The 16,829-nt window shown below is 32.8% G+C and overlaps 1 protein-coding gene across 2 annotated transcripts in view; it reads right to left on the minus strand.

The window, feature by feature from the left end:
• Positions 1–718: 718 nt before the first annotated feature.
• LOC104882565 (uncharacterized) overlaps positions 719–16,829 on the minus strand; it is a 28,400-nt gene continuing 12,289 nt past the window's right edge. The window contains exons 2-6 of one of the 2 annotated variants that reach the window (XR_002031768.2): positions 3,453–3,555; positions 2,834–2,926; positions 2,621–2,734; positions 1,395–1,619; positions 719–1,284 (exon numbers count right to left, since the gene is read on the minus strand). The gene's annotated coding sequence lies outside the window, so the exon portion shown is untranslated. Of the gene's footprint in view, positions 1,285–1,394; positions 1,620–2,145; positions 2,525–2,620; positions 2,735–2,833; positions 2,927–3,452; positions 3,556–16,829 lie in introns of those variants that run through there. The other variant, XR_002031766.2, reaches the window with a different exon arrangement.

Raw genomic sequence — 16,829 nt, forward strand, 5'->3', positions numbered from 1 at the left:
CTAATCTGAGCGAACTTCATTAATCTCCATATGTTTTTTTCCCATTAAACTAAAATGAGCATACACCTTCACTAAGTTGAATTGACAAATCAGGTGCTATAGTAAAATGATCAACCATATGAATTACATTGCGTACAAACCTTAGATGTTAGTTGGTTTGGATTAGCAATGATTTATTTCATGTATCTCATCACGTAATACCCACATTCCACATTACCTAGTTGTCTTGGACGCTATGGCAAAAGTATCAACAATTACAACAAACATAGAATGATGTTCTTACTTCTTTAGTATCTAACTGATCATCATATTAATAACCATCCATTTCCTAATTTTGTGTAGTGAATTAGGTGGTCAAACAATATATTTTAATCTAAAGGAATAAGTACTTACAACCACTTTCACCCAAGTCGGGTCTCTCTTTGATGTTTTTTGTTTTTCTGGTGGTTTGATTCTAATTGCCCTATAAAAAAGAAATGATGTTCTATAGACAATATGCATTGTACTAAAATATGAGAAGTACACACTTACATGTTAACTATCTCCCTAAGATGATCACATGGTTTACAAGCCATTAGATCAAGGTGATAAGCAATCATTCTCTTCATCTCTAGTGCCATTAAGACTTAGTGGAAACTAAAGAAAAAAGAAAAAAAAATTAATTTTGTAATATAATATCCACAAATTAATACATCACAAACTAACTTATATACACCATATTGAGATTTGGGATAAAAGGTTACTTTGGATTGTATAGAATAAGCATATATATTCAGCATGTTTGCATTCCTTAGTCAATCCGTAATGACCCTTGACCTATTTTCTTTACTTCCCTCTCCCATTCCAGCTTTTGAAAGCAATGCTGGATTGACAAAAACATATCATTCAACCTACTTTCCATCAATCAACTTTCTATGCAGGTGCCTAATTAAATCCCGCATAATAAGTTGTCAACAATCATTATAGGTCATTAGCAAATAACCTTTTACCTCAAAAAAGTGTGAAGAGTAATTAAAAAAATTATAAAATCCCTCACCAAATGTAGTATAAGATACACTTGGATGACACTTGTTTTGATGATATAATCATGTCCATATCTTCTTTCATTAGGAAGGTCTTGAAACTCTCACCAAAAACATCATCTAGGAAGTCAATAGGTTGTACTCTTAAGGTACTCAGCATGAGGCCAACCAACACCTCAAAATTCTTGATATCTTGTGTTTTCTCACCCTTAGACCTGACTTCAACTTCATTTTCTTTTTGTTTCTTTCCTTTCTTAGATGTCTATACAATTAAGAACCATGGTACAAATCAAATCAACTAGTCAAATATACAAAAAAAAAATGAAAAAAAAATTAAGGTTATCATAAAGCTTCGTAATTAAATTTACTTACCAAGATAGGAGTACAAATGATGACTAAATGAGTTGACCACAAAACTTGGTAACCAATTGCAGCCCCAACAGTAGTTGTTTGTTTAGGAATAGGAATGGGAAGGGGTGCACTTGAATCATAAGGAGCATCAACAACTACTAGATAGTTGGGACCACATTCAAGTATAATTGTGCCACCAACCACTATATTTTCCTTGGTCTCCATGGCTAACTCACATTTTCTTACCTACAAAATGAAGTTATATTTTTAGATATAAGCCAATATTTCTCTATTTCATTCTTTCAAGTCTACATCTTCAAATTAACATTGGTGAATATTGAAAACCATCTATAAGGTACAAGCAAAAATTTGAGATATGAAGTAATTTTAAATAACACTGGAAAGATTGAATTGAGGCATGCGAATTATTATGTGGTTATATAAAGAATAGCTATTCTTAAAATAAAATAGGTTAGTAATGCATAATAAATCAAAATAATTATTGAATATTAAAAAGTTTCATAATATATGAAATAAAAATCCCATATGATCTAATTATGTAAACAAAAAAATTATATTATCTATTTTGTGAATGCACAAAATGCTAAAATATTTTTTTGACGACTTTTTGATTTTCTTATATTGCACCACATAAAAGAAGACCATATATGTGCCAGCAACAATTGAATTAAATTCAAACAACAAAATTTGCATAAATTATATCTCCTATTACAACAAGCATTATCATCAAATTAGCTTAACTAGATAAATACCTTGTTCTTTGGTTCTATTGACACTGGTGGGGTTGCATCTTCACCTTTACGGATTGGCTTCTCCACTACATCTGGTACGAGAAACTTTTTTTGTTTCATGTTCGAACTACTAACATCAGATTGGGGAGTGATTGCTCCCACTTGAGATAGTTTTGCTAGCACTTCTGCCTGAAGGTTTCTTTGTTCTTCTTTAGATGCTGCTATAAAATCCCTGATAGCACGATCTACAACACTATTAAAATATTGACGAGGTGAGTGGTGCTTCCCTTTGGCCCTAACTCGACCACTATACTCAAGAGTACCCAATGCTTCTACAAGTATATCATTACTCCCACTGACACTCCTACCATTCTCTTGAGACTCTTTCAATAGCTTATCCTTAAAAAAATGTTAATTATGAAGTTCAATTACAATTTTGTTATCATAAATTAGCCATTATAAATAAATGAAATTAAGGTTGAAAAATCCACTTACTATTTTCTCAATCACTGGTATGGCCACTTCATCAAAGGTGTCATCCTTTTTTTCTCTTGCTTTCTTCCATAATATGCTTCGATCAATAGTTTCAGTTGACCCACTTGCAACCATCTTTTAAAAGGAGACAATGTATAATGTAATAAGCATATAACACTATTATGTATTATGTATAAAATAAATCAAAAAAACTATAAATTAGTATAAACTTACCATCTCTTCCTCAAGACCAACATATCATTTCCTACTTAGATGGTGATTATAAATGTGTTTCTTTCTTCTTTCTTTTTGAACTTCTTGATATTCCTATAAATTAAAAATGTATAATTAATGAATGTGAATACAAGATATGTAAAAAGTTGTAATTATACCTTAAAGCTATCAAACAATCAATCTTTAACAAACATTGTCCAATTTTCATCCTCAATAAAAATATATTGAATTTGAGGTTTTTTTTAGGAGCTCCGGTTGGTCTTTGAAAAGAAGAATGTACTTCATTGTTAGCATGTTCTTAAATGATCAAAAACATTTTCCAATTGTTAGCATACAATTCCTCCTACTTTTGTGATTTAATGAAAAAGCACCCTACACATTAATAGTATACATGTTAGTAACTTCATGTGGTTAGGAATGATTGATGTTTTGCATAAAGGTGATGCAGGTAAGAATGTGTTACTTCAATGTTGTCCCATAACTTATCCTTCAACTATTTAGGTACAACATGCCAAGTTTGATATCTTATTGGCACCATAGTGTGTGCTAATGCTCCTAAATAGCTTGTTAGATGAACTATCGATTCACCTATGAAAATGTCATTAAGATTGTACTTAACCTGCAACTTGATCACTTTGTTCCTATTCTTGGTAATCATGGACTTTCGTGTCATTCCTCTGTGCTTCCTTTTTGTGGATTTTTCTCATTTCTCTGGATCCATTCTTGTAACAAAAAAAAACTAATAAAGATTAGTTAACATTATATTAGATATAACATTGTTAGAGAAGAGTTGTAAATAGAAAATTTTAGACAAAACAATCCCTCATCATTGCATAATGAAATGCCACCAATGAAAGGGCCTAATCTATTCTCAGTTTCTTATTCACTTGTGCCATAAAAGTGAGATAAAGACAGTCTTTAATTAGCTTCATTTAGTTGTGTGCTTTAGTTATTTATACCTTTTGTTGTTTCAAATATATATATATATATTAGTGAATTGTATGTATTCAAATCATAAATTTCATGGACTTTTTTTGGAATGGTTCATCACATAACAAAGTTGATATTTAAGTTTAGCTATTTTTTTCTCCCTCTTTCTTGCTCATTTGATTTATTTTAATTTTTTTTTATTTTATGAATTTGTATATTATAATATGTGTTTCTCTTATTATTTTTGTTAATCCATTGTCATTTTCTTTTGCATTTTCGTATGAAAGCCTTTTAGAATTGCATATTTAACTTACTGAATTGTTAACTTCATATCAAAACTAAAAATTGCATATAACTAAACTATTACATTTTATTTTTTACAAACAAGAATTTTACAATAATCATACTTGATATTTGCTTTAGTATATCGAATTATAATGACAAGAAATGTCAAATGTAGAAGCAAATAATAATAATAACAACAAAAACAACAACAATAATAATAATAATAAGAATAATAACATCAAAATGGCATCAACTTAGGCAATCAACTTGATGTTCTCTAGAAACAAAAAGAATAAAAATCACCTATTTTGTAGGATTTGTAACCCACTCGACATCCTTTATTTGTATATCATTATTAGAAGTTTAAAATTCAGCTACATAGAGGATTTGTTCTCAATCCAAATCCCCTCACAGTCACCTCTTATGCATATTGCATCTGAGTCATCCATTGCATCAAACGCTTCAACTTCTAGCAAAGTCCCTTTAAAGGGATGGTGTTCAATAGAATTGCCCACAAGGTCATCACCTCCCTCCTTATCCAAGAAATCTTTTTGAGGAGTTGACAAAACAATTGACCATCTTGGATCAAGTTGGTCTTGCACATAAAATACTTGCTTGGCTTGAGATGCTAAAATGAAAGGATTTGATTTATGAGCAATTTTGTTAAAGTCAACTAATGTAAAGCCAAGATCATCAACTATTATGCCATTCTTATTTTCAACCCAATCATAGTTGAAAATTGGTATCCTAAACATGGTATAATCAAGGTCTCAAATCTCATTAATAATCCTGTAGAAACAAGGCTCACCAAACATTGGATTTTGATCCTTGGCACTTGCAATTTGCATTGTTGAAGCTACAATACTAACTCCCTTATTTTGGGTAGCTTGTAAGCCATCACACTCCTTGCTATGGTATCGACATCCATTAATGACATATCCATGATATTTCGAGACATAGTGGCTAGGACCATGAGCTATCCACTTAAGGGTTTTAGATATAGGTTCATTGTTACCAATTGAAACTTCAATCTATAATTATAAATAATAGTTACTATGTATGTTCAACATTAGTAAAAAGAATAATTCAAATTTTAACACCAATTCGATATCTTTTTTCAAAACCAATAAGTAAATGTTTGCATGTGTTCATCCTGGAGCCACTTTTGTCTTTTAAATTGATGAGGATTTTTCAATTTCAACCATTCCATGTGCTCTCTATGCAATTATTTATAAGAAGTTCAAAGTTATTGTCCTATAGTTAATTTAAGTATAATAGATAAATATTAAGTGTTAGTAGTTCTTACTCAATATAAGGTTGGACAATAGTTGTATTCTCTAAAACATAATAATGTGCATGCAACCACAAATTAGAATCAATGATCACAACTTGACCTCCAGGTATGGGTGCCCCAACTTTTTGGTTAATCTTTACACTAACAGCAATCCCAATTGTATCTACATTTGATAAGTACTCTGTACAAAATTCAATAGCTTCCTTCGCAATATAGCATTCAATGATGCAACCTTCGGGCCAGTTACGATTTCAAACATACCCTTTCAAAAATTTCATGAATCTTTCAAAAGGGTACATCCACCTTAGGTAAACTGGTCCACAAAGTCTGACCTCTCTTACAAGATGCACAATAAGATGAAGCATGATATTAAAGAAAAAAGGTGGGAAGTACTTCTCAAGTAAGCATAATGTCACCACTACATCATTTTGTAACTTATTCAATGTAGGCATATCAACCACTTTGCTACAAAGAGCATTGAAAAAAAACCTCAATCTACAAATAGCATGTCTTACATGGTTTGGAAAAACTTATCGTAATGACACTAGCAATAATTGTTTCATTAATGCATGATATTCATGGCATTTAATACCATAAAGCTTCAACAAGTCTTCCATTTACACAAGGTTTCTCATGTTAGAGCAATAACAAAAACACACCGTGTGACAAGATCTCCAGTGTCAAGAGCCTCATCTGGAATCATTGATCAATATCGATTGTAGTTAACTAGGCTCCAAGGGTTTGCCAGGGTTTTGCAAAAATAGAGAGAATGTTTGGCGCACTATGAGGTCATGGGTGAGAATGGGAAATATGTGAGCCATATATAAAAGTGTTATTTTGATGTCACTTTTATATAGTGCCAAGGTAAAAATAAATAATAAAGACGCTTATAGAAAACGTCATGCTATAAGAAGCATCATTATCCTTCTGCATAAAATGCCATGGTCTAACATTTTCCTTTTAAGTGCCAACTTCGACCACTCATTTACTCAACTACTCCTTTAAAAGCCAAGTAATGGCGCTTTCTTGAAAGCTCCATAAATTGTGTTTTTTGTAGTAGTGCCCCATAAACCTTTGAGCTTCACCCATATCAATGAGGAAATCTGTCTATATCAAGTGGCCTAGTGATAGCCCCTTAACCTTAACACTATGGCAAAGGGCCTCATGGGCAGGGACCTTATATCCATGAGGGCATCTCGAGGAAAAGGAAAGGTATTGGAAAGTTTTGAGGAAATTATGGTGACAAAGTGTTGAGGAAGGCAACACTAGGGTTAATACAATGTAAGGGAGGTACAGGCGTATGGATCAGCACAACACCCATGTGTCTGTCTGTATGCTTACAAGCACGCCTCTTGTGCGCCCCCATGTATGTCTACATGCTCATGCACTCGCCTGCCAGCTCACACACCCCTATGCAATACCATGGAGCCTTATAGGCACTCTTGCGCGCCCTTGTGTGCATGCCCGCGCGCCCCCATGTACCCTCCCCCCCTCCCCCATAATACCATGGAATTCTATTGCTGTAACTAAAAAAGGCCTTGGACACGACATGGTGCTAATGCAACATCAAGGATGTCTCATATGGGTGACTAATGTATGGGACAAACAAGTTATGGGCATAATGCCATGGCATGTTATTGCACCAAGTAGGGTCTTGGACGCGAGCATAGTGTTGTTGCAATAATGAGCACTGAAGACAAATGCTTAGTGATGAACCTTATAATAGTCTCAAAACTAACTACCAAACTGCACTAGAATACTCCTCATCTGCACCAGATAACAATCCCATTTGTTATTATGTTATAGCTTAACTAATGTACTTATAAACTATTACTTAGTTATCTTTTCTTCAAGAAATATATAAATAGGTTGTAATAGTGTAGAAAATGATAGAGGAATGAAAAGAAAACTTACTGCAAATCCAATTTCTTATATGGTATTAAAGCAATTGTCCATCCTCATCATCCAAATTTTCTTTTAGCTAAATCCATGGCCAATTCCATGCAAAGTTCCAATCCGCAACAATTCCATGGTCCAGAAATCACCTCATCACATCAACCTAACATGATTCAGTCACTGCGCATGCTGAATCATCCTCTCCCTATTAAGCTAGATAGTAACAACTACGTTCTTTGAAAAACTCAAATGGAGAACGTCATATATGCAAATAGATTCGAAGAACACATTAAAGGACTCAAACCTTGTCCTTCTCAAATGACTGCAATAGGTGAAATTAACTCAGATTTTCTCACCTGTCGGCGTTTCGATTGCATGATCCTGAGTTGGATCTTTTCTTCTCTTACACCCGATATTATGAGACAGATAATTGGATACCAAACATCCAACATAGCTTGGGCAACCCTTGAGAAAATATTCTTAGACTTGCATTTCAAACAACCCAAAAAAGATCTCTACCCATAATGGAATATATCCTAAAAATGAAGACAATCACACATAGTCTTGCTGCCATTGGAGTACTAGTGACCGAACGTGATCAAATCTTGCAACTTCTTACTGGTCTCGGAGCTGATTATAATCCTATTGTACCTTCTTTAACAGCTCGTGAAGATGATCTTACACTACATTCAGTACATGTAGGATAGATAAAACCCAAAAATTATTCACGGGATTCTTCAGGAGATGGTGGAACCAAGAGAGAGTCTGGTCATGTAGGTCGGCTGGAAAGACTTTGCATAATAGTGCATCATTCCATATATCCAAGGTCATGAGTTGCCTGAAGGGCATGATGTGATCAAGTGATCTGCATGATGTGACCGAACGGATCACTTGTTCCATCGTATGTTGTAAATTTTGGCACTACGAACCCCTTGAGGGCTCATAGTTAATAATATGGGGGTTGAACGGCGTAGAGAGCATGTCATCTAACAGTCGACTGATGGAGTCGGGTGGAGCTCAATCCGCTAGGGCCCTTGCTTGTCAGGCGTCAATGATCACGCATGCTAGAGGTCTTTAAGACTTGATTGGATAGTCTTTCCCATTTGAGAGTCCGAGCTCCCGATATTGTCTGGCCATGTGGGTGAAAGGAACTTTCTCACTTATGGTGCCAAACGGAGCTTGTCTTGGTCTGGACGGAATCAATTCGGATAGGTTACATACTTGTCTTAGACAACCAAGGTGTCTAAGCTGGAAAGGGACACGTGGAGAGGGACCCCCCACACCCAGCATCTCTAATGCTAGCAATATCGGTTGATGCATCGCCACTGATGAAACCAATCATTGCTAGTAGTTGACTTCCATTTTTCCCCGCTCATTTTCTCCATTATTTTCTCTCTCTTTATCTCTTTCTCTTTCACGGTCTCACCATTTCATCTTTTACACCCATTTTTTCCACCGTGCATCAACACCATGCGTCTTTCTATTTCCGATGACCACAACCTCTATTTCCACCACTGCTTTCCATGGCCACCAATTTCCCATTATTACATCTCTTTCCATAATCTTGGGATATGGGTAAGTTCTTGTTTTATTTTAGTTTGTTTCACTTTTATTTAATTTAATTTCTACAGTATTGATTTATGGGTTTGGGTTGGAATTTCGTTTACTTGGACTTGTGTTTGGAACATCTATTTTATTTGGGCTTTGTTGATTTGGATTGTTGCTTCACATTGAGTTTATGTATTATTGATTTAGGCTATTGAAAATTATTCATATTGGTTTCCTTGTTATTGGATTGTAGCCTTATATCTGAGGATGAGAAAAAGCAAAGGGGCATAGTATGTTTGGGGGTAGTTGAAGCAATTAAAGATAAGGCATGGGTCTGATAGAAGACTTTTTTTTTTTTTTTTGTGATAAAAGAAAGAAGATGGCAGCAATACAGGGAGGGGAGTAGGACGGCTCCATTAATAATAAATTCTTAATTGAAATATCCTTTTAATAAAGATATTTTCTTAATAAAATTTAAGTAAAATTCCTTTTAGATAAACTTGTAAGAAATCTTTTTTAAAAAATAAATAATAATAATAATAATAATAATAATAATAATAATAATAATAATAATAATAAAATGATTTTTTTTTCTTTTTCTTCTTCTTCTTTTTTAAAAATAATAATAAATTTGTAAATAAAAATTCCTTTTCAAGAAAAGTTCAACATGGATCCTTTGTAATAAAATAAAATTGTGAAAGGTCCTTGTATAAAATTTCGTTTTTTGTAAAAATAAAATAAAATAAAATAATTAAAAACAAAAAAAACAAATTGTTACCATCTTCTTCTAATAGCAAAAGTAAATCAAATTTCTTTTCTTTCAAACTGAAATTGTAAAAATGCAAATTTCTTTCTATGAAACCAAGGTTTGGTTAATCTCGATTTTGATGATAACAAAACAAGGTTTGGAACTAAGGATTATATTTCAAGTGTGATTAGGCAAGAAGATTTTCAAAGTGGCAATTACAAAGACAAAATCAAGTTAAAGTCAAAGAAAAATCAATAAGAAAAAAAAATCTCAAAGATAAATGTTTTTCAAGACCTAAGCTTCATAAGATCTCTTTGTAAAGTTGTTGGTGCACTAGGTTTTTTATGCATTACATTCTTTATTTATTCACCAAAATCATCCAAGAATTATATTGTTTAAAATCTTTTAAAATTTGATGATTTTATGTTTTCAACTAAAACCTTGTGTCAAATACTTTCCAATTTTGTTTAAAAGGTTTTAAGATGAAAATAATGGTTGTTGAGCCAAAAAGAGCTCAACTAATTGAACAAGATGAGAAACCTATCGACCTGTTCAGCTCAATTGGTTGAAAGGTGCAAAAACCTTCTCTCTCTTCTAGAATGCTTGTTCAACTGGTTAAGGTTGAACCTCAACCGGCCGAGGTTCGATCAAGGGGCAATCAAGGGGCGGTCGAGGTCCAAGGGTCACCTGCCAAGCATTAAATGCTAACGGTTAGTCAACCGATCGAATCGGAGCTCTACCAAACAACCTCCATCGGCTAGTTTGGTTTTTTTCTCTATAAAAAGGATTCAATCTTCATTGTTTCAAGAGTTTAACCTTCCTAAACCTTTCTTGAATATATTTGAGACTTGGGAGAGTGTTTTTTTTAGTGCACCATTATTCTAAAACTTACATAGTTTTAGTGCACCATTCAATCCTAGTTTTCTTGTATTATTTGAGCCTAAAGTTTTGTATTAGGAATTTGTGAGAATATTTCTTATTTTGATTTGTAAATCTTTGAGAAGAAAAGTCTAAGTGTAAGGTATGACTTAGGGATTCTCAAGTGTGGGGTATCACTTGAGGGGTTGTTCAAGAGTGGGGTATCTCTTGAGAATTGTAAAGGGTGCTTAGAGCCAAAAGTCCAAGATGGTAGATTAAAACCATAATTCAATTGTATTGCTTGAAAGCTTTTGTTGGAAGCCTTGAATTAGTGGAACCTCAAGCTTGGGATTGAAGCTAGAAGAGAGTGGACGTAGGTCGGGTTGCACCAAACTACTATAAAAATCTTGTATTTGTATTCTCTTTTCCTTACTCTCTTATTTTATATGCAATTGTTTTTATATTGTTTTGTTATATATTTGCATATAATTGTCTTTTGCATTCACATAATTTAAATTTGCAATAAGAGACCATCATCCTATTCACCCCCACCCCTCCCCTCCCTTCCCCTCTAAGGTGATTACCTTAGGTTCGATTAGCTAATTTTTCTAATAATTGGTATTAGAGCTAGGCCTCTTGTTTAAGACTTAACCGTCAAAGAGGTAATGGCTAATCCATTAAGCTCATCTCATATTGAAATTTTTTCAACCACCCGACCTCTATTCTTTACGGGAACCGATTATTGCTATTTGAAAACAAAAATGACTTGGTTTTTAAACTCTACTAATCTTGATCTATGGGATGTCATTGAAGATGGTCCTCATATTGCTTCAAAATTAGAAAATTGAGTGATGGTTCCAAAACCTAAGCAAGAATGGGATGAACTTGATAAAAAGAAAGTTCAATTAAATGCCAAATATGTTTATATCTTATATTGTGCTATTGATATAAATGAATTTAATCGTGTTTGGCAATGTAAGTCGACTAAAGAAACTTGGATACTATTAGAAATCACTCATGACAAAACCAACCAAGTTAAAGAGTCTAGAATCAACATCCTTGGGCATGATTATGAATTATTTTCTATGAAAGATTTTGAATCTATTGTAAAGATGTTTTCTAGGTTCTTAGAATCATTAATGAACTTCAAGCTTTGGGAAAGACCTAGACCGAAGTAAAGAAATTCATGAAGATCTTATGCTCTCTACCAAAGAAATGGGAAGCAAAGGTGACGGTTATTCAATAAGTAAAGGATCTCACCAAGCTCCCACTTGAATAACTCATTGGGTCACTCATGACTCATGAGATAAAATTGAACAATCATCAAAGAGTTAAAGAAAATAAAAAAAGTTATAGTTGTTGGACTTGGGTTTGGGTGCCCAAGTGGGTTGATCCAACCCAACCCAACCCAATAAATGGGAGAAATAATGGGAGCAGTCTCTGAGAGTTTTAAAACTACCCAAAAACTACCACTATTAAAAAAAAAATTCTCTCTCCTGGTAAGAATTCTCTGTCCCTGGAAACCAAAGAAAAATATATGCTTTCTCTCCTCTCTCTAGATCTGTGAAAATGAAAGTGAAGAATATGTTTTCTTCCTTCCTTGATAACAAAAGAAGAAATATGTTTTCTTCTCTCCCTTGAAAACCAAAAGAAAGAATACAATTCTTCTGAAAAAACACAAAGTCCTTTCTCTTAAAGTTATTCCTATTTTTCTCCATGAAAGCAAAAGTCAAGGCTCTTGTGTTGTGAGAAAAGAATAGTTCTCGTATTCGTAGTTTCATTCATGATTTGAGGTGAGAAAATTGGTCAGTGAAACAACCAATCTGGATCTTGGTCATTTCAGAAGGTAACTAGAAACCTTATTTTCAATCATTAGTATCAGAGCCTTGCTAGGTTGTTTTCTAGCTTTTATTTTTTCTTGTTTATTTTTCTATGTTTCAGAAAATGAAGAAGAATTTTTTTTCATGAAAAAAAAAACAAAAAAGGAATTTTTTTTTTTTTTTTTTTCTGGTTATGGTTCTAGAAAAACTAAAAAAAAAAATGTGCGAAGTGCACTCATTGCAAGAACATGCTATTTTGGACTAAATTGAAATGGACAATTAAAAAAATGGGAAAAGACAAGACCTACAATTTTCTAGTTATGGTTCTAGAAAAGCCCATCTCGAAGACAAATAAAGTGAAATATTTTTATGGGATTTTTTAAAAAAAAGTAATAATAATACAAACAAGTTAAATATGTTTTAATCTACTTATTAACATCAAAGTTGAATTAGTCTTGTTGGTTAGAACCTCTCTTATGCTCACTTAAGACCCAAGTTCAAGCTTTGATACCTTCATTCCTATTACAAGATTTTTTACTTAGTATCTAATATAATTTTTTTTAGTTGTAGTCAAATTATGTTGATATATTCAAATATAATTAGACTATAAAAAAAATGTCTTAAATATGAGTATTTACTCATTAAAAAATAAAAATGGAGGAGGGATTGCCCATGAAGAGGCTTGATCCCTTAACCAAATATATATAAGAGACTTGTGCTCTGCCAACTATGCTAGATGTTTTTGGTTTTCATAAAAGACTATGATTATTGAAAACAACTTTAAGAGTTATGGAAGACAATGTGAGTAATCCTAATATTGTTGTTCCTTTTAACTTTAAGAAAGAATAGTTATTTTTCTATATGTTACTTTTTTATGCTTTGTAAATGAAATGTAATTATCTTATATGCAAAATATGACATGAATATTTATCGTTCGATAAATGAGTATGTCTTTTATTTACATGCATGTCTTTAATTCTTTTGTACATGTTATTGATACATGCTAGTTGTATAATATTTTTATGGAGTGGGAGGTTTTAGGCTAAAAAGAATTTAAGTAATTTCTTGCCTAAAATTAGAAATACTTGCATAGATTATTTCTAATTTGTTATAATTAAATAGTATATAGGAGTTGATTAGGAACATAGTGAACTTTCGTTTCTATTACAATTTAAGCTTATTATAAATCAGAAGATGATTAGAGCAAGTAAAAGTATCAATATCCATAAAAGTACCAATTAATAAGATTGTGCAATATCTCTAAGTAGTTGAATATGTCGACTACAACCAGGAACATCATAGCAGAATTAAACAAGAATGAGAAACTGAAGCGATAACTAGGAGGTTTGGCATCGCAAGGTTCAATATATCCTTGAAGGGCAAGAGGCTCTTGAAACATTTAATCATGTCATGTTAGAATCTAAACAAGGAAACTCTGCTCAACATAGAAGAAATCATGAGGCTTATATGGCCTGGAAGAAAAAGAGTTCTTTAGCTCGCATTACATTCTTAAATTGTATTCAAGATGATCTCTTGATTAAGTATGAGGTTTACCAAACTACTCATGAAATGTGGCAAGCTCTAAAGGAAAAAGTGTGGTAGACTTTTAGCAACAAAGCTGAGAGAACTTGTAATGAAATTTGGAAATTATAAGATGTGATTGAACCATAAAATGAAACAATATCTTAAGGAGATGAAAAAGAATGAAGAAAGCTTAAGACATCCAAGCATGCCTTCACTAATGAGCAACAAGTTGAGGCGATCATCAAATCTCTACTAAAGAGTTAGGAACATATGGTGGTGAATATGACACATAATGAGTGTCATGGCCTTTGATAGTAATGTTTGCCATCTTGAATTGGAAGTCAAGCAACTTGTAGTTGTTAGGCCTAATGAACAAGCTTATGTAGTTGAATCTAGTTCACGCAAAATTTTCTACTTTAAGTATAACAAAAAATTCTTTAAGAGAACAAGAGATTTGATTATGCTTCAAAGAAAGGAAAGATTGAGACACGCAAGAAGTTTAAGCATGTTAAGAAGGATAAGTGCACGTTCAAATGTTATAATTGTGGCAACTAAGGTCACTTTACTCGTGAGTGCACTAAGTAAAACTAGACTTAGTTCCCACTAACCATATAAAGACCATGGAGCATATTTAAAGTTTTGATGAATTAGTTTCGGTACAAGATGAATTTATGTTGGAAACAACTTTAAAGTTGAGGTTAAGGGTATTAGAACGTGTAAATTGGAATTGTGCAGAGGACGTACACAATTCCTACATGATGTTTTTTATGCTCCGGATATTTGATAAAACTTAGTCTCTATGTTCATCCTTCTTGGTTTAAGTTTTAATTTAAATTTTCATGATTTAATAATGGAGTTAAATTTGGGAACAACGTACTTTGGTTCTGGATTTATTTTGAATGGTTTTATGATTCTTGCCATTGATAACTAGGTTCTAGATTTATTTTGAATGGTTTTATGATTTTTGCCATTGATAACTATGTTCTGTCTAATACTAATGATAGTTAGTATTCGTTAATGACTACTTCTAGAAATGCGTGTGATAATGTGATCATATGGCATGCTGACTTAGGTATATTGGACAAGGAAGAATGAATAGACAAATTAGAGAAAATCTTCTTAATCAATTCACTAAAATTGATATGTCAACTTGTGAATACTGTCTAACTAATAAAACTAGAAGAAAACCATTCGAAAAAGGAATTAAAATTGGAACACCATGACAATTGATCTATTTTGACATTTGTGATCCTATGACTATTAGAGCAAGGTATGGGGCCTTGTACTTCATCACATTTATAGATGACTTTACTCGTTACGGTCATGTTTATTTGAATTCCCATAAGTCAAAAACATTAGATTGTTTCAGGCGCTACATTAATTTAGTTGAGAATCAGATAGACAAAAGGATTAAAACATAAAGAACAAATTGGGGTAGAGAATATCTATCAGGGAAATTTGAAGATTTATGTGATGAAAATGGTATTGGTACATAATAGACTATTCCAAGGACTCCACAACAAAACGATGTAATTGAGAGGAGGAATAGAATGTCATTAGACATGGTTAGGTTAATAATGCTCAAGCAGATCCTCCCATTTCACAAGATGTCACATTCTTAGAAGATAGTTTCCCCTGTATGGGTGAGATTGATAAGGATTTACATTTTTTATGAAATGATGGATCTTGAAATAAGATCCATACCCGAACAACAATTGATGCTTGAATTGAGTGGGAATGAACTAGTACTTATAGCAAGTACAGTAAAAAAGTCGATGTTGAGAAAAAGTTCTCAATAAATTATTCCTCGACAATGATTTAAGATTGAAGGGGAAGTTCATATTGTCACCTAATATGATGATGTTGAGCTTAAGTCGGTTCAAGAGACTCTTACTTGTCCAGCTAAGGATGAATAGAGAAAAACAATGGAAGAAGAATTGGAGTCAATGCGAAAGAATCAAGTTTAGGACTTGGTTGATCTGCCTTCAAATTGAAAAGTCATTAAGAACAAATGGGTTCTTAAAATAAAATGAAAGGTAGATGGATCCATTGAAAATAATAAAGCTCGATTAGTGGCTAAAGGGTATACCCAACAAAAGGGTATATCGACTATGAGGAAACCATCTCTCTAGTAATTAAGTTTGCCTCAATTCACCTCATTCTAGCTATAGTAGCTCATATGGATTTAGAGCTACACGAGACAGAGGTTAAGACAATTTTCCTTAATGGAGAGTTGAATGAAGAAATTTATATAGAACAACCAATAGGTTTCATTATCCAAGTCCAAGAGCACAAAGTGTGCAAGTTAAATCAATTGATCTATGACCTTAAACAATCATCCAAGTAGTGGTACTTAAGATTTCATTGTGCAATAACTTCCTATGTTTTCACAATGATTGATGAAAACCGTTATGTTTATATTAAGCAAAATAAAGATAAATATATGTTATTATCTTTATACATGGATAATATACTTATAGTTGGAAATGATTTGGAGTTTGTTCAAACATTTAAAGATGGTTGTCATCTACTTTTAAGATGAAAGATATGGGAGAAACATTTTACATTCTTAGAGTAAAGATCCATAGAGATTGTTCTCACAAACTAGTGACTCTTTTATAAGACCACTATATTAAGAATATCCTTGAATGATTAAATATGCAAGATTGCAATCCCATTGGCACTCTATTTGCAAGAGGTGAAAACCTAAGTAAAGAAATGGGTCCAAATACTCCAAAAGAAAAGAGAAAAAAAACTAATGTTCCCTACTCCAGTGTTGTTGGGAGTCTAATGTATGCTACGATGTGTACAAAACTATATATATTTGCTATGTAGTTGGGATGGTGAGTCATTACCAAGAAAATCCTAGAATGATGCATTGGAAAACAATAAAGAGAATTTTTCGATATCTAATAGGCATTGTGGACTATTCCTTTTGTTATCAAGGCAAAGAATTGCTCTCAGTGGGTTATTCACATGCAGTTTGGATAAGTGATCTAGATGAGCACAAATCAACATCTAGATACACATTCTTGCTTAATAATGGTGCCAGCTTATGGAAAAGCAAGTAACAAACTTGTACAGCTTGGTTAA

The sequence above is a fragment of the Vitis vinifera genome, chromosome 2 (assembly GCF_030704535.1).
Source record: "Vitis vinifera cultivar Pinot Noir 40024 chromosome 2, ASM3070453v1".
In the NCBI taxonomy this organism is placed as follows: domain Eukaryota; kingdom Viridiplantae; phylum Streptophyta; class Magnoliopsida; order Vitales; family Vitaceae; genus Vitis; species Vitis vinifera.